General features: G+C 38.3%; 1 protein-coding gene across 6 annotated transcripts in view; it reads right to left on the bottom strand.

The window, feature by feature from the left end:
• The window catches only part of lingo2 (leucine rich repeat and Ig domain containing 2), a 380,843-nt gene that overhangs the window by 122,606 nt on the left and 236,382 nt on the right, over positions 1-21,855 (bottom strand). For all 6 annotated transcript variants that reach the window (XM_063875967.1, XM_063875968.1, XM_063875970.1 and 3 more), the window contains one exon: positions 2,969-3,074. The gene's annotated coding sequence lies outside the window, so the exon portion shown is untranslated. The remainder of the gene's footprint in view (positions 1-2,968; positions 3,075-21,855) is intronic.

Here is a 21,855-nt window from a genome sequence, read left to right as displayed (position 1 = left end):
GTGGTATAAAGTACAGCAGCATCATGAAAGTTTGTGAACAATTTTTTTGTCGACAGCACATCCATGAAGCAGATCTCTTGTTCCACTATAGACCCAATGAGCTCTATAGGATTTAGATCTGGTGACTGTGGAGGCCATTTGATTTCAGTGAACTCATTGTCATGTTCAAGAAACCAGTCGAAAATAATGTGAGCCTTGTGACATGGCGCGTTATCCTGCTGGAAGTAGCCATCAGAAGATGGGTACACTGTGCTCAAAAAAAGGATGGACATGGTCAGCAACAATACTCAGGTAGGCTGTGGCATTTAAAGGATGGTCAACAATATTTTGTCGTCAACGTTTCCTTCTAGCTGTATAAAAGCCTCCATGTGGATGAATCATCATGAATTGACTAACAAATATTGAAAAGGAGAAAGTAATGTGTAAATGGTTCAACTGAGCTACTTTGAAGGCATACAAATAACCAACCATTATCAATGTCCCTTACTTGAAAAGGTTTCCATGCATAGTTTCTTGATTTATAGTATCCAATCCACTACATTACTCAGGTCTATTCTGAGCAAGTGAAAAGGGATAGGGGGGACAAGGCTGATCTTAAATGGAGGAAGATGTTCCAGCAAGATCTGCCTTCACATTAAAGACTAACACTGCTCAGTCTTCCCTCATTACCTAAACTCTGCATGAGATTTCCATGTACCCCTCCAGATTGTTATACCTAGAGTATGTTTATCTTTTCTCTCCACCACCACGACAGCCTTTCCCCATGAAAGTGAAATACTGAGAATGAATTTAGAGAGACTAAATTAAGGGACCCAATTTGAAGCGGCACCACTTCACTGATGAGCTGTACCAGTGATCTGTGAGAGCACTCAGGGTCCGCTACATTATGACAATACAGAAGAATAAAGCAGATGAAAGAGAGTAGCCTGGCAAGAGCAGAATCAGATGGGCAGAGGGAAGGGGAGAAACAATCTAAAGTCTAATTGTGTTATGCCTCACGGCGGCGAGGGAGTTCAGAGAGACACATTTTCTTTCCACACGTCGTTCAGCACAGTCCCTTCCCCGACGTGATCACATTAATTGCCAACCGGGCCCGGTCTTTCTTTTCACATTTTCCCTGGGTGCATTGATTGAAAAAAAAGAGACATGAAAAGCAAATGGGGAAAAACCTAAGCAGACCTATTAGGTTTGACCAGAAACATGCAGCACTGGCATTTGAGGCTGGGCATTTAAGCATGTTGGTTAGATGTGTCTGACACTCTACAAGTCACTCTGTGTCATCCTTGCCCTTTGGAGAGGAATGTCACTTTGATACCTCTAAGCATTGGGAGGCAATGTAGAGGCTGGTGATTCAGCTGAATATCATATGTTTTCCTTTGTCCTTGCTTTTCTTAAAAAATATACAAATAAGGTAAGACAGCCTGACCATCGTGTAATATCTCATCATGTTGGATGTGTCTCCTATTCTGTTAGACCTGTCAATTGCAACCTCCATCATAAAATTTTTTTAACACAATAGTATATTTCTCAAATTATCATTAGGGAGTTAAATTCCTTCATCTAAAATGAATTGAAATGTCCTTCATAATGTTCAAAATTGTATTAATTATTGTTGAACTGACATGACGACATCCTCTTATGACCTTTCCGTATTCTAAAATGTCATCCATAACTGCCGCAGATCAAGATCTCAGTATAGATTGGAAAGATGACATGGGAAAACAGAGTGGTTTGACCAGGTTAAATATCTCTAAATAAAAGAAAGCCTATCTATGTTTATACAACAATCACAGGGAGCATCGTCACCAGTATGTTCTTCCTGCCCACTTGCTGCAGTGCCTTTTTCAAAAATGAGGGCAATGTTTTGCATAGTCTGACCCAGAAGAGAAATCTGACATGTCTCATCCATTACCCCGCTCACCAAAGTTATCACATAGTTATGAATATCTCAATCGAACCATTTACCAGAAATCTGAAGCGGGGGCAATATAACAAAAATCAAATTTGAATGGAACTTGAGAATAATTATCATGGTCATTTTCTGTGGTGTATAATAAACTAGGGGTAATTAGGCTTCCACTGTCATCAGACCTAAGCACTGGAACAGATGGTTCAATGACATCAGGCTTGCTAGCTGATAATCCATTTTAAAATACATATCACTTTTCTCTCCAGGCCTGCAAACTCCATGGGGGTGTAAAAGGTGACGGTTCTGAAAATAGCGCCAAACTCAAATTTCTGACACACAGTATGTTGACAATGGGCCAGACAAAGCTTAAGTCATTTAAGAGGAAAGACCGAAGTTATTGCTTATTCCCTTCAAACATAATCAGATGGAATTGTGTTGGCATGATACGACATTTTCACATTTTAATATTCACGATTGTAGTTTGTAGCAGCTCTGTACTAAAAAAACCCAAAGGCAGCCACACTGGAGAGCCTCTCGGAGTAGAGATACTCATCTAGCTACTGCGCAGGTAGGTGCCCACAAAGACTCTCTTACATGTCCTGCTAGCGACTGCCAAAGCTCCAAGAGACTCTCTGTATTATCAGCAGTCAAAATGACTCTAATGGCTGGTTAGCTTCTAGGTACACGTCATTGATTTCATTTAACACCTGAAAACTATGGCTGTTAGCTCAGTGGTTTAACAGAAAAACTGTTTTTATTGTTGTCCGCCTTGCATTTATCATTCCACTTAGTTTACATTGTCCTAATCAAATCCTGGCAACCAACCTAACAGATGTGTTTGAATAGGTCAGGTTACACATAGTTATATACTTCATTATGCAGTAATAATGGATGCTGGGATTACTGTAGAATGGCATGGTTGGTGTGGCTCTTTAAGTCATATTTAATTACATATTGTATTATTTAAAACGGACCTTTTCATACAATCCACACTTTAATAACTGACATAAAAAGGGTACAGCAGTTACACAATTACAAGAAGAATTCATGTTGACATACCTGCTAGGCTTCCCAATGTCAGATGTCCATCCACTGTCAGAGAAGCAAGGAAGTCCTTTAGAAAAGCTCCAGTGTGACTCTATTCACAGGTCACTTACTCCGGGGTCTGCGAGAAAAACAACAAAACACAAATCAGAGCAGACATGGAGAGTGAGCTCACGACTCAGCCACCACAAATGTCCAGCGATCCAGGATAAACATCCTGGAAGAAATGTCAGTCCAAGGAAGAACATTAGCTAAACCGCACTGGGATCGCAGACAGGAAAGGACCTGTATGACACAGGCACAGAATCTTTCTCCTTGCTTGGTCAACTTGATCATTTTTCTGCCTAAACAGCTGCCAGAGAACGGCTCATTACACCAGCATTTGGGTCGGGGGAAGACAAGCGAGTAACATATGCAGGGCTCATGCTATTCAGATGAGGGGTGCAGACTTGGACAGTGGATGTCCCCGGCTGACTGACACACAAGAGCAACAGTTTAAAGGCAGTACTTTGAATCAACTGACATTTTTAGCTTTCTTATCCAGAGAGGGGCATAATGGCAACAATCAGCGACTTGTTGGGTTATCCTTTGTCTACTTTGCATTTAAAAAAACGACAGTAGGCTAAGGTTTTTTAAATCTGCCCGGGTTTGTTATGGTTCTATGTTGAAAGTATTGTTCATTGAGCAAAAGACAGAAGCACATAAACTGGTAGCTGATTGCAAAATCTCTAAAGAATATGTGAAGCAAGGATTTGCTGGTTCTTGTTAGTAAGTATATCTAACCAATGATCTTTAAAAGTATTTAGGCTCGTCTCTCAGGCTGCCAAAAAAACATAGACACTAAAATGTGGGGGAAAAAAACAAGTCAATCCAATACATCTGAAGTGATAATGTGTTATTGGTGTGCATGTGTGTGTCTCATATTTGCGTTGGAAAGAAAATAAGATCTACTTTAACGGATGATGTAACACAAGCCATGGCAGTTGATGGTAAATCCTCATAGATTCAAAACTAAGATGCTGAAGACAATGATAGCAATATCATTCACCACATATGATGGCTGAATGCATTTCATTGAGAGAGTTGTCGGTTAAAATATATTGTCGGTCAGTTATTGCCAACGTGGCTCGCCAGGACTGACTGTATGCTGGGACCATTCATGTTCAAAATGACGTGATGGGTTTTGAAAGCTAAACTATTAAATACATAGACTGGAAGAGTTCTGGACTACGAGGCAACTCAAAGCACATGATGAAGCACATTGTAGTGCATTACTTTTGTTAAAGATTCTACTGGAACAACTTGCTGATTCAATATATATATATATCAGTCAGTGTGTTTGTTTCTTTCTCATTTCCCTTCCCTTGGTTTTGTGGCTACATCACCTACGTTAGTATTGTTTTCCTGTTGATGTCTTTTTATCAACCCTAAACAATATGTGACCTTCCTTAAATTTCACATACAACTCAAGATTCCCATGAGTTAAGCCAATGAGATGGAAAATCAACAGATCAAGCCACTCTCAATCAAGCTTAAACAGGATATATATGAGGTTGTGAAAATGCGAGGGAATGTGTAGGCTTCAGAAGCCCAATGCCAGCAGGAATGTATTCACTATATCAAGGTTCAGCAGTACTGGCTTGCACAGTGAGTTCCCTCACTAAGCCACATTTGAGCCACTTTAATAAGCCATATCTACTGTAGCTCCAAATGTAGTATACTTCCTCATGTGATTTTTTTCCTTCAACTCAAATTGTTTGATGCACACCCCCGGACGTGTGAGCAGTGTGGCTGCTGACACCTAAGAAATGCTTACCTCTTCCCCCGATTTAGCATGCTGCTATTTTCATCCCACCCACCGATCAGTCTAATCCACTGTTGGAGGATTTGTGCGCTGCGGTACAGAGCAATTGTGCTACGGCAAAATGAGCGAGGCTTAATTGAAGCAAAGACTTAATGAGGATCCCTCGAGGATTATCATCTGTGGCTTAGAAATGGCCCAGGTAGCGAAAGACACGGTCAAAAGGATCAGCTAACAGCCTTTCAAATTGGAGTGACAGTGTTGGGTTGCACTATGCCAAAACATCTTTACTTAAAAAAAATGTAAAAAATAAAATCCAGGGGGGTCCTTAAAGAGAGGTGAACTAAAGTGGAAATCTCCGAGGAAAACATGGCTGCAGGACCGAATCGCCTTCAGTTGCAGCCGGATGAAAGTGATGGAGCACTTAGTTATTTCTTCCTACAGTACTGCTGTGTTCATGCTTGAATTGATTGTAAATCAATACTTTTTTTAATCACATTAACTACTTAATATTTGGTTGTGATGATTGGAAAAACTGTGTAATTTATTTTGGATTAAAAGCTTTCTTTAATATAATAGGAGGCAAAATCCCATTGGAGCTTGATCTTACAATCAGTGCAAATTTGTTCCATTTTCATGATACGTTTTATAAATGATTTAGTTTGGAATGATTCAATAAATGTTTATTGATGTAAACATGTATATATTTTCTATCTATATGTTTGAACAACAGTACACAATATTAAAGTTGTCAGTTAAATATTGCGTCTAAAGAAGGACATGAAGACATTTTACAATTGGGAACAGTTTAAGAATTGAAGAAAACAAACCTCCATATATTATTTGAATATTTGTTATTTACTTTGTTGAAAATCGACTAATCCAATAGAGATTTTTGTAGACTGAATTATTTTGACACATGTTGTTCTTTGAAGTTTTTACTGATTTCAGTTAAGTAGCACGCACTAAAGTAGCAAGGGAAATGGTACAGAGGTAAACCTTTCACTACTTTCCAAGCAGTCTATTTCTCTGAAAATCCCATCTCCACTTGACAGCCACGGTTCAGACATGACTGACCAAGATGAATGCTTAGGCTCTAAAGTCAGATCAATTCAATCTAGAAACTGTCCTCGCCAGGAACAAAAGGCCACACTGTCAACAAGGCTCAACTCACTTCATGCTTATTCACTGTCTTTTTGTCCTTGTTACGTAAATACTTGACGCTTTCAATGTCCTGCTTTTTTGAAGTTTAACAGGTAGAATCCTGAAGCTCTTCAGTTTATTTAAAATCCTGTGGATTTTTCACTTGCTTTTTGTTGTTTGGATAGTTTTTGCACTGCTGCAGGCTACAAAGGTTCGGTGCAATAAACCCTTTCAATCACTGGCTTGTTTCCGTAAGCCTATGGAGAACACATGCGTTTCCCATACGGATTTATGAAGATGCTTTACATCCTCCGTCATGAATTATTCCACATTTCAATTCTGTGGGTTTCAATGTCTGAAGTCAGACTGAAGAAAGGACAGGAATCAACACGGCAGCAGCGTTACTCAGCCCACTCCCAGCAGCCATTTCATTATGAAGCAAGACATGAAGGGCAAGTCGAAGCCTGGGCATTCAATTCACTGGATAACGCAAACATGCAGAAGCAGACTTTTAGGCACAAAGCACTGATCCGGAGCTCGATTAAGTTACATGCACAACAAGCATTAGCACTACTTCCACTAAATGATGTCCATCGATGTTCTTGAATTGATTGAACACACTCTTCAAGTTCAACTTTTTTTTATATTTGATTGTGGGTGCATGCTTAGTGAGAATAAAAGTGACTTGTTAGAATGTAACGGTAATCAGATTTTTGGGAACTTGTATGTAGAAATGGCTTACTTGATAGAAATCTGTATTTTGAATACATTTCCTGTTAAATATTTTGCTGTTGGACAGTTTTATTGATGTATATACAGTATATATAAAATGTATTATTGAGTAGGTTAACATAATGCCTCTTTTTCTTTAGAGTGTCTGAAGTGTATAGCTATCAAAATGAACATTATGGTTAGAAAATTAGTACAATGCTACTTTTCTTTGTGTTCTTGTGTGTGCTCCTTTGTTCATAAACAATGACATAGACAATGTTCTTCTTCAAAGATGGGGATGTAAACTCAAATCATTTTACATTGGTGCTTTCAAGAAGAACAATTGGAGAATCAAAGCCTCTTTATTTTTGTCAAACGTACATGCACACATAGGGAAATTGGACCTCTGCATCCTAGTACAAGGAGCAGTGCCTTGTTCAAAGGCACGTCCGCACTGACCAGGAGCTGAATTCACACTTAGCCAGCTACTGGTCCAATCGGGACGTGAACCGGTGACCTTTTTGTTCAAAGACTGAGAATTTCACACCTCAATCCTAAACTATGAAAAGATTAAAGATGTATTGTTTTGAAAACATTTTAAACTGCCTGGCGTGGTTGAAATAAATGACAACATTCCACATATACTGGCTCTTTATTAGACAGTGTAACTCAGCTGCATGTACATGTAGAGACACTGCCAGCCTCCTATCCATATTGCCTGGAGTTGCTTTATGAACAGTGTTAACAACTTCCCCCATCCTCCTTTTCATCCGTCTCTCTTCAAAGAGAATAAAACAGAATTGAGGAAAAGCAAATTCAGCTCTCTTGCTTTTACTACACACAGAGTGAAAAGAATAGACGGTATAAACATGGCGATGAGTTCAAAAGGTCACTGAAATGTCAAAAGAGAATTGAAAAACTTCTGGGTCAGAGGAATATCTTTGCAAGCAGATCTATGCGCGATGAAACAAACAAGGAAACGGTGTTAGGAGAGTATCAGCGCATAAACAGACTGAGGAAAAGATGAAGGTAAATCCACCTGACAAACTAGATTAATAAATAAATTCACATTTAAAAGATAAAGAAACAGTGGGTTTTACCAGATTGTTTTGCAAGAGGCAGTGAAACATCAAGTAACATTTGTCGGAAATAATTTAAAAGGCTTGAATAAAAAAAATGTGCCTTTGGCTCATAGTGAGCGCTCAGTGACCGCTGCAGTGTAATGCTGCGTGAGTACTTCCCTAAACAAAGCCTTAGTGCATCATCGCTTGCGGCACAAAGTGTCTGAGTCAGTCTCCAACAGTGTCTAAACTTGGGACTTTGTTTTAAAGAGGCAAGTGTTGAATAATTTGAGAAAACGTTTTTAAAAAAAGTCCACCCCCGCCCTCTCATGCCTAGCGTTATAGAACAAAGTGTCAAAAGCTACATCCAGGCAGTTCTTCTAATTAAACAACTAAATAACTTTTCGTCTTTCAGAATTTGATTAACGTAAAGAGAACGTTTTTGTCCCGAGAAGACACAAGATGCTCTACCATTAGTAAAACCAGAGACGCTTCATAATTCCTCCCGGTTCTGCATGTGAACAAGTCAAACAGTGCTGCGCTCTCTGTGATCTTAAAATCCGAAGAAGAGCTAATTGTTCTTTGCACTTCAATTTCATACTCTGCTCTCTAGAAAAATGAACACACATATTAGTGCTTGTAACTAAATAATGTAATGGCTAAATAAAGCTATTGGGAGCAGCCAAAGCTTTGAAAAATGATCCCAGTCTGCCTACGAATACATTGAAGAAGGCCATTTTGGATGATTAATTGTCATGTATTAGGAATGGGCTTTTGAACTTTTTTGCAAACCATTAGTATTGACAATTTTTTTTGAAAAACTACAGACCTGGGATCACACCAACTGGTAAGCTAAATTGTGCCAAGAGCCAGAAAGTGTGTGTGTGTGTGTGTGTGTGTGTGTGTGTGTGTGTGTGTGTGTGTGTGTGTGTGTGTGTGTGTGTGTGTGTGTGTGTGTGTGTGTGTGTGTGCGCGTGCCATCATTGTATAATGTGCTCCTATATTGCAGTGAAAACTATTATATTGATATTAATATTGAGGTCTTTGCCAAGTGTTGCTGTTCACACACACACACACACACACACACACTAGCAAGGTGAAAACAACACCAGCGTTGTTGTCGAGGAACGTAAATGCCATGTCCATGTTGTTTTAAATTACATTTTGAATGGATATGTGCAATACGTGTCATTCCTTGGATTATTTGTGAACATCATGGTCAAACAGGTATTGCCCTACAATGCAAAGCAACACTGGTGCGGTAAAAGAAATATGGAATGCAAGACTTGTTTAAGGCTTTTTCTGAAGGTAATGAAGCATGATGCTATTACCAATAGCAAAACAAAACAAAAAACGGATACAATCACAAGATATATAAAGGGAGGCTATGGCTCGGGGGAGTGTTGCACTGATTAACCAATCATAGGGTCACTGGTTGAATCCTAGCCCCTGCAGTCATGTCACACGTTGTAGTGTCTTTGAATATCAAATCCCAAATCAATCCTCTAGGCATGTTTTCATATCCTGTATACAGTATGTTGCTTTGGATTAAAAAAAAAAATCCGCTAAAAAACTTGTAACAGATATTCCTTGGCACTGTTTTGTAATAATCTGATATGATATCCAGTCCCATATAGTCTGAAATCTAAGGAATCATATATTATTTTATATTCATTAATGTATATAATCATATTATTTCCAAAGAAACTCTGCCTTACACACCATTTCATTCTTATTCTCACTGAACCTCTCTCGGTCTCTTTCTTTTTATCCCATGCAGACACGCGATGCGTTATGCAGCACATTTAGCTGAGGCAAGTGATTTGAACTGCTGGCCTAAAGCCCTCACACCCTGCCACACAAGTGCACAGTTGACGTGAGACTCCGGGAACCCTGATGTGATAGCACATGCCACCAAATCCGCAGTTAATTGGACACTTCCTTCATAACAGGCCTGTGGTAAACAGCAGCAAGCAAATAACAAGGCTAAGACGAGCTTCCACAATGAACAAGAGGAACTAGCTCAGATAATGGAACCAACAGCAGATGTGTTGTCCTCTGCAGTATATTGTGTTTAGAACAACAACTCTTTTTTGACTGCATAATCCTCAGCATCCTGCTAAACTGATTAGCCTGCCCATGCTTAACAGCTGGTATCTTAGCCCAATTTGTCCGGCTTGGAAACGTTAAGCAGAATCATGTCTGCTGCATTCCCTGTGCCAAACGGACATTTGTGTGTGGAAAATGGTCAGCAGCCAGGTATTGAGTAGGGATTGCACATGATCAAAAAGGATTTCATGGAAGCAGATTGAGAGAAAGAAGTCTTATGGAAATATAGCGCTGCATTGTGCTGCATGTATCAGCTTTCAGGAGCCAGTCCACATGTTGTTTTTTAAACTGAAGGAAGATGTAAGGGATTAGAAGGCTTTCCACCTCACCACAGACAGTTAGTTCCAGCTAATGTAATCGAGTCACTGGTGAGGAATGTCAAACACCAAGAAAAACAAAGAGACACAAACTGTTTTCTCAGAATCTGCTGGGCTGAAAGGCAAGTGAATATTTGACTACAAAGGGATGTTGCATCTCAGCACTGCAGTGTGCACTTTGCAAAGAATTCTGAATTGCAAGACAGTGGCAAGCTGTAAACAAACATCAGTCAAAAAAATGTCTCTACCGAAACTAGCTATTACTAAAATATGAAGGTAAGCGATAAAGAATAGAGGCATTTGTAGGATCTAATGGATCACCAACATACAGTACACTAAGTTACTTAAAGAGGAGATGTTGTGCTCACTTTCAGGTTCAAATTATTACACACGTGTTACATTGTGATGTCAATATTTTACGGAAGAAAACAAAAGAGTTTAATTGAGGAGTTTCAGGTCGGGGGGAAGTTTTTGCAGACCATTTACACACACAAATATCTATTAAAACCCAATACAGGAAAGGGAAAACCCCCAAAAGCATCATAGGAGCTCTTAATTATACATCTTAATCTTGGGTTTTCTACAGCTTCAAGTGGATGCCACCTCTGGCTGTAATGCTGACATGTATATTGGTGTTTGTTTTACTTGTTAGTTAAGTGGCTATTGTTCCAACAGCAGATACACCTTTTTTTCCGTGATTATTTGATTCAAAATAACTGAAAAGTAATTGTGTGTACTTTGTATGAGGTAGTTTTACTTGCTTGACCTTTTATATTTAGTGTCATTAATTAGAACATTTGGTGAACAAAGATAAGCGAGGGAATATGTCATAACCTCATCAACACTTTAAACACAATTTATGTAAATCCAAAATAAGGTTGGATAATGTGAGGTTAGCATTCATTTTTCACTCATTAGGGTGCCACCACCCTCATCAGGGTGCCACCACCCTCATCAGGGTGCCACCACCCTCATCAGGGTGCTGCATGTCACTTACATATTTAGAACTCAGTCTAGTCAATTACGAGCTAAAATAAAACAAAAATACATGAAACTGAAACTCGGGGCTGGAATCATGTGTGTGAGGAACAGGCTATTTAGGAACTTGTTTGGTAGCTGAAGTTTTTGTTGGGGAAACAAATCCTCCTCAAAAAGGGGTTTTGAATTTGACTAAGTGGCAAAGCATCTTACTCTCCAGTGCAGCGCGAAGCTTCATCTGCCTTGTTTTGTGGCTTGAATCTTTCTTTGTTGCATAATGAGCTTGGAACAGTGTCATCGAGTAAAGGTTTAATTCCTCGGTGACTGTCCCATTGATTATCAGTCAGTCAATATTTACAGTATTAGCTATTTAAATTAATTAAAAAGTATATCATATAAAAAGTGTGGAAATAATAATGGGTTGCTGCTAAGTAGTTGATGCTAAGCAATCAGTATATTTTTCCTGCTGGAAATTAAAGGCAGAATACCTAAACGGCGATATTTTATTACCTCTGAATTTGGACAGGAAAACACAGTCCATTAGTGTTATCCAGAACTCAAGTGCCTCTATCTTGATATTATGGATGAGTTAAGCAGGACAATGAGGTTCACATCGACTCATCTACCCTTTTGGAGCCTGCATCTGAAGGTTGACAAACAGCATACTTGTTAACACATTAAATTCAAATTAAATGAAATGTTAAGGTATTTTTTTCCAACAATGTTCGATTAAGCGGCGTGAAAAGAAATCAAATCAGAGCATATTATTTTTCTTGATACCTGAAGCATTTTCTATCAACTCAGAGCTAGTCTTGTGAAAATTTAATTTCATGGGTGAAGGTGATGCAGATGGGAAACTGGTTTCTGGACAATTAGAATTATGTTATTTCTCAAATAAATCTGTCTTTAAGTAACACCTCGGTGTGCCTCATAGAACGTGTGCGACAGAATTGTACTGCAAACAACTGCTTCTAACCGAAAAAATAGGTTTTCCCAATCAACACATTCTGCATGTGAGCCCTGCGCTGCCATGAGTTATTCCTGATCTAACGGCAAGCGTTGACTCTTCCGCTCCCATCGATGTGACCCATGAACAATTATACATATCTATATTTATCATATTTCATCTGGTTCATGCATATCCCCAGCCTTTGTGCAGCACTGTGCCCTCAGGAATTCACTATTATTGTTCACTTGTTATTCAAGTTGCTGAATGTTTCTTAAATGTGACATAGTCTGACTCATGCCTATGAATTAGGTATCAGTTTGTTGGCCTCAACAGCAAATGAAAAGAAGAGTATGAGTCATACAAAGAGATACAACTGTATTACGTAACAGTGGTTTATGTATTGTTTTTCTCCTCTCATTTCAAAAATGTAAATATTACAATTATTATCTTAAAATAAGCAGGAAAATAACTTGGACAGAGTTGACGGGCACCTATTCAAAGATATACGAGTGAAATATGTTGCCATGTTTTGTATATAAAAAATACTAACCTATTATTATGTTAGAGGTACAATATATGTCTGACACATGCAGGCATGGCGGCATTCATGAGCGTTTGTCATTGTAGGCAACTTATGTTGGTTAGGATTGTTCATTGTTCTGGAAGTTTTTACTGGGAATTTTCTGGAGAGGTTACCCCACTAAAATAAAAGCAGTTTCAGCATCATATGTGTTTCCCAGTGGACAAAGGACAGAGATTCAAAGAAAAAAAAGTCTGAGAATTTGGGAAAATGTAAATACATATCTGAAAAAATAAATATAAATATGAATAATAATAATAATAATAATAATAATAATAATAATAATACTAATAATAATAACAACAATAACAACAACAACAATAATAATAATAATAATAATAATAATAATAACACCAATAACAACAACAATAATAATAATAATAATAACACCAATAACAACAACAATAATAATAATAATAATAACAACAATAACAACAACAACAATACTAATAATAATAACAACAATAACAACAACAACAACAACAACAACAACAACAATAACAATAATAATAATAATAATAATAATAATAATAATAATAATAATAATAATAATAATAATATAATAATAATAATAATAATATATATATATATATACATGACAAAAGACCTAGAAAAAGAGATGAAAAGAGGATTTATCAGCCATTCGTTGAGTGGAGTTTGTATGGTACCTGGAGATAAAAAAAAAACAGAAGCCAAAAACACCACTATTGAATAATCAAACAGAAGCCATTTGAGATTGTTTTGTAACAATGAGGTCTAACCTGCCTGTTTGTGGACCTAGCTGTCAAAGAGGACAGCCCAATCAAAAGGTTGGAACTCAAGCGTTCATCTCATAGATAAACATCTCTTAGGTGTTAGCAGAAATGTCAGATGTTATCTGCTTCCTTTTTAATTGATTTCTCTCTGTCTTCCATCTACAGAGGTGCTGCTCTGCTCTCAGTTCAGTCTCTGTGTCACCATCGATGGCAGCTGCCAGTGTGACTCAAAGTTGTGCTTCTGTTAGCCAGCAAGATACAAAATGTGTCTGTTGAATGAGGCCAGTCAGTTACTTTTTATGAATTGAATATTGTTGTTAGACAGCTTGAATTTTTTCAATTTCCTTTATCCTAGCTGAAAATTAACTTGTTTTATCTGCTGTAAATTTGTGAGTCACAGATTCCTGCTTTTGGTTTTTGTGATTTAAAATCACACATCTAATTGGCCTTTTATTGTCAAAGAAAAACGGGGTGAAACAAATGTGATACAACTGGTTATTGGTGTGTCCAATGCAGAGCAGCTGGAGTCCTTGAAATGAACATTGCACTAGAACACATAACTTGTGATTAAATACACAGCTGCTGCTGAATCAAGGAGAACAACAACCACATTTAAATTTTTCTAATGAAGCATTGACTTCTATACTGTAATCATTCTTATCATCATTTTTTACCAAGATAATGGACCCTGTATCAAGGATATGACATCTCACTAAGATAAGATACAATAAGAGGTATTTTATTAATCCCAAACTGGGAAATGTTTGCCCTGCAGCAGCATAAAACGAAACAAGGCATTGCACATAATTATAAATTAAAAGAGTAGAAATAAACAATTCAAAAAATAAACAAACATCTCAAAATAGAAATAGGAATAAAACAGCATTTTTGAGTAAAGAGAGTAATAATAATACATACAGTTGAGTAGAAGGAGTGGAATATTACACTAAATACAAATGTAAAATGCAAGTCCAGTGATAAGTCCAGTAAACAAAGAGAAACTATGGAGCTGAGAGTTCTCTGCCGGCCAGAGGTGATTTGTTGTAGAGTAAGTTATCTCTTTCACAATAACACCCGTGTTTTACTTTTAAACGTTGCATTCTAGATAGCTCTTCTGTGGCAGTTTGAGATTTGCTGCCATACGAACACAATAAATCATTCCATTTCTAAAACCCATCTGTGCATTCATCACCAGATCAATGTGTGTGCCCGGTGCTCGTCTTGACAGAACAACAGTAAATATTCCGTCCTGATTATGTATTTAAAAATAGTCTTGTTCACCTATCTGGCATTTCCAATTAAAAAACAAAAACACTGTGGGTCAAACACACACAGAGCTCTGCTGTAAAGGTCTATAGAAGAATCTTGATTCCGTGATTCGGGAAAAGAAATGCTTCACTTTAAATGAACCTTTGATTTAATGTTGACTTCCACATAGAATGTTTTAGAAATCAACTGAGATTGTTTTGACCCCAGGTCATCTGAAGAGCTGCTATCGTGTAGACCCGTAAAAACCTAAGAGGGCCTTCTAGCAGATCTACTACTGACAATACAGTTACTAATGCACCAAGACAGTTGTTATTTACTAGTTAATCAAAATACAAGGGTCATCATCATCATCATCATCATCATCCTCATCATCTGCTGGATTTCTCTTTTGATTTATTCAAAAATGTTGCTTCTGAAGTTATTTTTTGGACACCATCATCCGCAGTCATTCTGGGATTTTAAACTAAACCCTTCACAGACTGATCTGACACTTATCATTTGTGTCAGTGTGGTAGACTGTAAGGGTGTGAACTGTTAATGGTGATTTTTCATAACTCGGGGTGCTGACACTGCTCCTGTTTCACTGCTTGTGCTGACACTCTTGAAAAAATGCGTGTTGCCAGATGGAAGATACCAGCAAATCCAACATATGCTTCTTGCAGTTACCACTAGTAGGTTGACATGAACGGTTATTTTAGCTGGCAGTTCATATATAAGGAGCATCAGATAACACAGCATCAAGCAGGCTATTTGCCAATAACACACGCTGCCGTACAAGTGGGTGTCGGGCAAAGGATATATAGACATTGGAGGCAGGCAGGTCCCACTGCAGTGTGAGAGTTATCCTTTTTCAAACAAAAGGAAATTGTTTCTGTCTAAATAATGTAACATTAAGTATTTATTCATTAACTAGTAGTTGCTATAGAGCCGCAAGAGGTAGAAAATACAAGGAAGGGAAAACTACTTGTGTATTTTTCAATTTCCCCATGTGAGCAGAGGGTTGATGTTTCCCAGCAAAAATGCTGCAAATTCAATGTTAAGTGTGCACCTGTTTGGGGGTGAATATGAGGTCAAATCCAATGCATCCATATATTTTTTTCATTGTTTATATATATATATATATATATATATATATTGTTTGTGCAGATTTGAGACTGACCTTGGGAGAGGAAGCTTGCACTCGCCACCAGTCAGTTAATCAACTTCGCCGGCATGAAGCACAACAGAGTCAGAAAGAAGCTAGAGGTGGAGTAGGGGCCCGAATGGCTCTGTGTGGTGAGAGATGGGGTTCAAATGAGTGTAGAGAACTTAAGGTCAATTGGTGCATTATAAAAGAAGCGAGTCAAAACATGGACTGTATCAGATGATGGGTTAGGCTGTGGAAAAGCAGCAGCAGCCCGGGAGTCTCACTCTTTGTGTGTCCGCACTGCTCATTCTCACTCCCAGTGTGATGCTCCTGGCCAGAAAGTAAAGATGTTCTATCATTTATACTCCTCCAATGGTTACTTTTATTTAACTTCTTAATAAAGATTGAGGAGAAGATCACTCAACCCAATCTCCTCCCTAATGTGCACACACACACACACAGATAGAAAACATTAGGGGGTTTTCAGGAATCCCAAGAAGCCGAAGGTTTGTTGAATGGAACATGTTCACCAGACTTTTTTCCACCATAGTCAGCGTACCTCACTCAAGGAGGTTGTTCATTTCCTGTTCCAGAGTTTGTTTCCTGAGAACGGAATAGCTTTGATTTTCTGGTCTTTTTGTTTTTGTTTACCTTGACAGCTTTAATTCAACAATGACTGCTTGGATTGCAAGACTGATCCATTGTTGTCTTCTATCTGTGCAGGAAGTGTTCTCCTCTCTATTGAACTACTGGAAGCCTCTGTCTCTAAAGGACTTAAAAGAAGCGTGATTGGCTCGCACACAGTTGTAGCTTGCAATGTGTCGAGAGGGAATTTATATATATCTTATCTCAACTCCATATATTTCTGCAGTGGTAAAATATTGTGATTGTATTTCAACACCCAACCCAACAAACAATGCTGTTGGTTTACATTTGTTTGCATGGTATACTATAGACATATTCCCCTTCCTCTTCTATTCCCCAAGCATTAAACATATTAACTTTGGTTTCCCTGTCTTTTCCTTTCTCTTCCATTTGTCTCACACAGAGTCCCTGCAGAAGCATTGCATCAGGAAGTGCTGTAGGTCTCCTTGACAAGAACTTGACACTTTCAGGATCAATAGGGGATTGGATCCTCACTGCACCAAAAGTCAAGAAGACTTTTAAATCATTCACTGGTACCTGCTAACTGGAATCAGCCTCCTGTTATTCTGCTTCTTACTTGGCAAGTACATGCTAATTCTTTAGCAAAATAAATAACCTCTTTACCATACTGTATATCTGATTTACAAGTCCCTTCAATCTTATAGCGTTTGTTCGTCAAGTCAAGGCGTAGTTTTGATTGAGACTACTCATTTGCAGCTGGTAAGCTATATTAGTGCTGTATTAACCAGTGTGTCCACACACTAAAGAAAATGAAAACGCTCAAACCTGTCTCTAGTTGAGAGCAAATATAGGAACATTTTAATAAAATTGCTGTTGAATTCATCTACGCAGTGAACACGTCTGCAACCGTAAATATCCAACCCCATATTTCATATATATTTTTAAACAGCAATGTCTCAAATCTACCTTAAACACAAAAAGTTCTGTTGCACTTGTTTCATGTTAACAAGAGGTAGCACTTATTGAGCCGACGACTTGGCTGTGAGAAATTGTAATCTCTTTAACTTGACCTTTCCCTACTGATTTTCCTGGAGATAGTCTGTTATCCAACCGCTGAATGATATAACAAGTCCATCTAGATGAGGACCCTAATTTATTTCCCGGTGTGTCGGTGCCTCTTCAGGCTATTGGTTTCCATTTTGGAAGGGATGCTTAACAGACAAGAATGTATTGATCGAGGCCACAGAGGCTTATTTAATTCCATGAGACCCTTGCCAGAGAAAGAAACCAATGTTTTTAAAGGATTATTTGTGGTATACTGTACAACGCTTCAGTCTACTGATGACAAATCTAATTCATTCACTGTGAAGAGACGGCACCCACGTTATTGAATTGTTTGTTGTCCACCAATGCTCCAACAGAGACGAATGTGCAAAGGAGGTGGATTTTGACGTGAATTGTGCTAAATTAGGGGACTGCCATTGCCGGATTATAACATAGACAAATATAAATAAAAGCCAAAAATGTGATAAAAGCCCCCTGTATCTCAAAAGGCCCGAAAGACAGAAAAACACAATGTACTGAGAGACATTCAAAACATCAAAATGAGTTGAAAGACCAGTCCTCAACTTGAGTTTGAATTGAGTAATAAGGGTTGGTGCTTTAGAAGTTATGTAAACAGTGAAAAGATCTGACATATTGACACTTGTTCCTCTGCACTATCCTAGGACAATTTGGCACCGTTTGGCATTTTACCTCAGCTTGCATTAGACCTTTACACAAATCATTATCCAGGGTGATGTGAAGAGCAATGATGGAATCTATAATGTCAGTCCCTTTGTCTGGCTGCTCAATTTAATGAGCGGGCAGGTGTTAATGATGATGGAGACCAAGACTGGCCCTGGCCAAAGAGCCATGAGCAAAGCGTAATGGGGTGAAAAGCTTGCTTTGGGACAAAAGTAAATTATGGCCCTCACAATCAATAGTCAGCATGACTGAAAGCCAATAGGCTTGGCTCCAGTTCTCATAATTATAGGAAGGAAACACATTGATTCTTCCCCTGTTATATTATGTTTGATTTCAGTTATTGACTTTGCTGAACACGGTATTTACCAAAATCATTCTGTGTGGTACCATCATGATTAAAGAGGAACATATAACAGGACACTACCATGCAGATAGAGGGGGTTTACAGCACAGGATGAAATACAATCAACGCAGCTGTAAAACTAACAAAAGCCAGTACCAGAACATTAACTAATAAATCAGATGATACACAAGATAGTAAATCAAAATATAAACCATGTAACTAAAAACAATAATGGCCATATAAGTCTCCTATGTAAGTAATACAGAGATTAAGACATTAACCAACAATGGTGCCCTACAGCTTTCAGAATGTGGTGCTTTCAGATGATATCTTTTACTTGCTAGAGATGTATAAAGCACCTTGCCAGGGCATCTTGGATTGTCATTAACTCATTATCCAGACAAGCATGATTATTCCTGACCGTGCTCTTCTGTGAAAAGGTGTTTGTCAGCTAAATTGCCCATAATACTTATGACTAATGTAACAGCTGCTATGAGGATTTGATTCTTTACAAATATTTAACAACTGAACTTTCCATAAAAGAATAATGATATAGTCAAAGTTTGTCTGACCTGTAAAAAATGATCTTCTGAATTGCCTCAGGCCACTTGTTTTAGTAATGTGATGATTCACCGAACCAAACCAACCCTCATATTTAAGTTTCAGCCACGTTGATTCAAACAGCTTTAATAAGGCCTAAGTTAATGACACATCATAGGAAACGGTGGCACGCTCACGTGTTTCAGTGCCCTGAAGATCCGTTTGGAAATATACTGCATATCTTTACTCATTCTGTTTTTACACCTATATTTCTTCCACTTAATCTTTTCTTTAGATATACCGCCCTCATTAGAATACACTTGTCTCTCAGGCTCTGACTGCCTGTCATTCCCGAAGGCACACAAACTCCATGTCACCAACATTTGCTCATAGAAATGCATACTCTCTGCATTTCAATTGCAAGTAATCCATGTTTTCACACGTTTGAAAACAGCATGGCATGTTCTACCCCGAACCTGTGAAATGCAAAGTTAATTATTTAGTTATTTACAACATTAAAAGATTATATCCTAACGTTAGCAGTGGACACGGGCTTAGCTACTGTAACATGTTACAATGCAGTCAAACATAAATGGAAAATCTGGTCATTTTCCTACTCAGTTGACAATGTTTTTTTAAATTGCCACATTATAGCATAGAGTGGGTCAATGGATGTGCAAACTACAGATGCACTGTTCAAACGATTATTTTGAATTGACAGTTTTGTTTTACTCACTAACATAATTCCAACCACAGCTAGAAAAAGTTGATGTTAAGCGCATTAACCTTGTGGAGCAACAATTCTCTGCTACAAAGTGTAGTCTATATGATCTATGGTGAATAGGTGACTTTGTTCCTGCAATACTTTCAAAGTCTTTGTTGAGCCAGGATCTTCTCTGGTGGATCACTACAGTAAGAGCCCCATTACCAGTAGAACCAACACACTGGCTTGATCTCAGAAATCTCAGGTTAGCCCACACAAGAGCCGATAAAAGCCTTTCTGGCTCACCTCAAAGGAACATGCTCTCCCTAACCCTCTGTGGTACAAGCTAAAGGAAAAACAAATGTAAAGCTTTTCTGCTTCCCTTCTCTGACACGCACATTTTCAGACAAGAGGAACTTTCAGTGGGACTGCTATGGTAATTCAGTCGGCACTCGAATGGCCTTGATGCTGCTGCTGCTGCAGACACCAACACCAAATGAGGCCCCATATGCGTCATTATAATTAGTTGCTGTTCGCGTGACATGCTCATTAATGCGGATATTACTCTCTCTTCCCCGCCTTTCCTAATTCTGAGGAGGTAAACATCAACAAATTCACAAGGTGTTGAGGGGTTAGCTCATTAGCTCAAGCGTAAATGACAGCCTACACGAATGTAGAGATCAGAGAGTCAATTCACAAAAGTTAGGTTGGATAGGTGCACCGATAAAATGTTTACTGTAGAGAAAGTAAAAATAAAATGTAGTATAATAATATTCAAATAGATAAAGTTATCTTAATGACTTTGCACCGCCTGATACTTTTGTCTTGTTGTTTTCTTAGGTCATATTTATGGAAAACATACATTGTGTCTCAACAGCAGATGCATTTGCCTCTCCCTCACTTTGTTACCTGTATACTACTTTATCAAAGCTAATTTAATGAAGCAGCAGTTGTGTCTATTATTTGACAGAAATGTGCTATGCTAGATTCTATGTATAGTGAGCCTATTCTCATTTATTGTGTGGGCTTTCAGAAAGTGCTCTGAGTAAACTGAGCTATCTACACTTAACACGCACTCCATTTTTCATTGTCAAAAAGAAGAACATAGGAGGGGGATATTTCTTCACGTAATTGCTGATGTTAATCACAGTCATTTTTCAGACAGGGAGGAACCTCTGCCATTCTTTTAAGCAAGCAGAGCCAGTGGTCAGCTGCCCCTTAACCGCAGAGAGCTGCTGACTAATTACTGCAGTCCAGCTGCCTACACTCTCTGTAGCACTCTACAGCTTCTCTATCTGAGCCCTTCTCTTCTGTAATCATCGCAAGTCCTTATCCAGTTGGGTAAGACCATTCTGTTTTCTTGAGATCGGGCCTGTGCCAGATTGCCACTGCGTGCTTATGAATGTAGTTGTTCTGAATTCAATCCAGTTGGAGTGACAAAGCAGGTGGTAGCATATTCCTTCCATCCTCATTTGAGCTAACCCAACATCTGTGCCTCTGGTATTAACTACTCTAAAATGATGAATTAACTAAAAAGAGAAAATTGAATGAATTGAATATGGTTTACACACCATAGAACGATAGGCAAGCAGGGATGCGAAAACTAATCTGAACTCGCATTGGAAAGCCTAAGTATACACTGTGACATACAGTCAATAAAGGGATACGTCATGTGGTAGTTTGGTGCCCATGTTAAGCCTAAAAGGCCACAGGGTTGCAATCAGAAGCGTTATTTAAATGACTTTAACCGATGCATACAAGCTTTGAAAGAAAATAGTAGTAATTTTACACAGTTTTGTATTTGCAGCCCATTCAGTTATATTCAATAGAAACATGATTAACAATCATGTGGATATGAAGAAGAAAAGGACCAATCTGGCAGAAATACTCTGCAGCTTTTAAGAGAGGCCAGCATCACACATTGTTTTCTTTGTTCCAGAGACTCTTTACACCTATCCATCTACAAGCTATTTCAATTCACTTCCCTGCATGGCCATGCTGCAGAGCAACATTATTGATTTTTCCTTTGTTTCCATTTTTTTTGGTCCATTATAGTGAACCGTCTCCCGGCTGGTACCCAGTATTCCTTTTTCTTTCTTTTTTTCCTTCGGTAAAAAAATGCATTTTCATCCTTTAGGCTAAAGCTAAATTCTGTCCCCACACAT

The sequence above is a fragment of the Eleginops maclovinus genome, chromosome 23 (genome assembly GCF_036324505.1).
Source record: "Eleginops maclovinus isolate JMC-PN-2008 ecotype Puerto Natales chromosome 23, JC_Emac_rtc_rv5, whole genome shotgun sequence".
Taxonomy (NCBI): domain Eukaryota; kingdom Metazoa; phylum Chordata; class Actinopteri; order Perciformes; family Eleginopidae; genus Eleginops; species Eleginops maclovinus.
The sequence above is the reverse complement of the archived record's forward strand: the minus strand, read 5'-3'. Positions and strand labels throughout refer to the sequence as shown.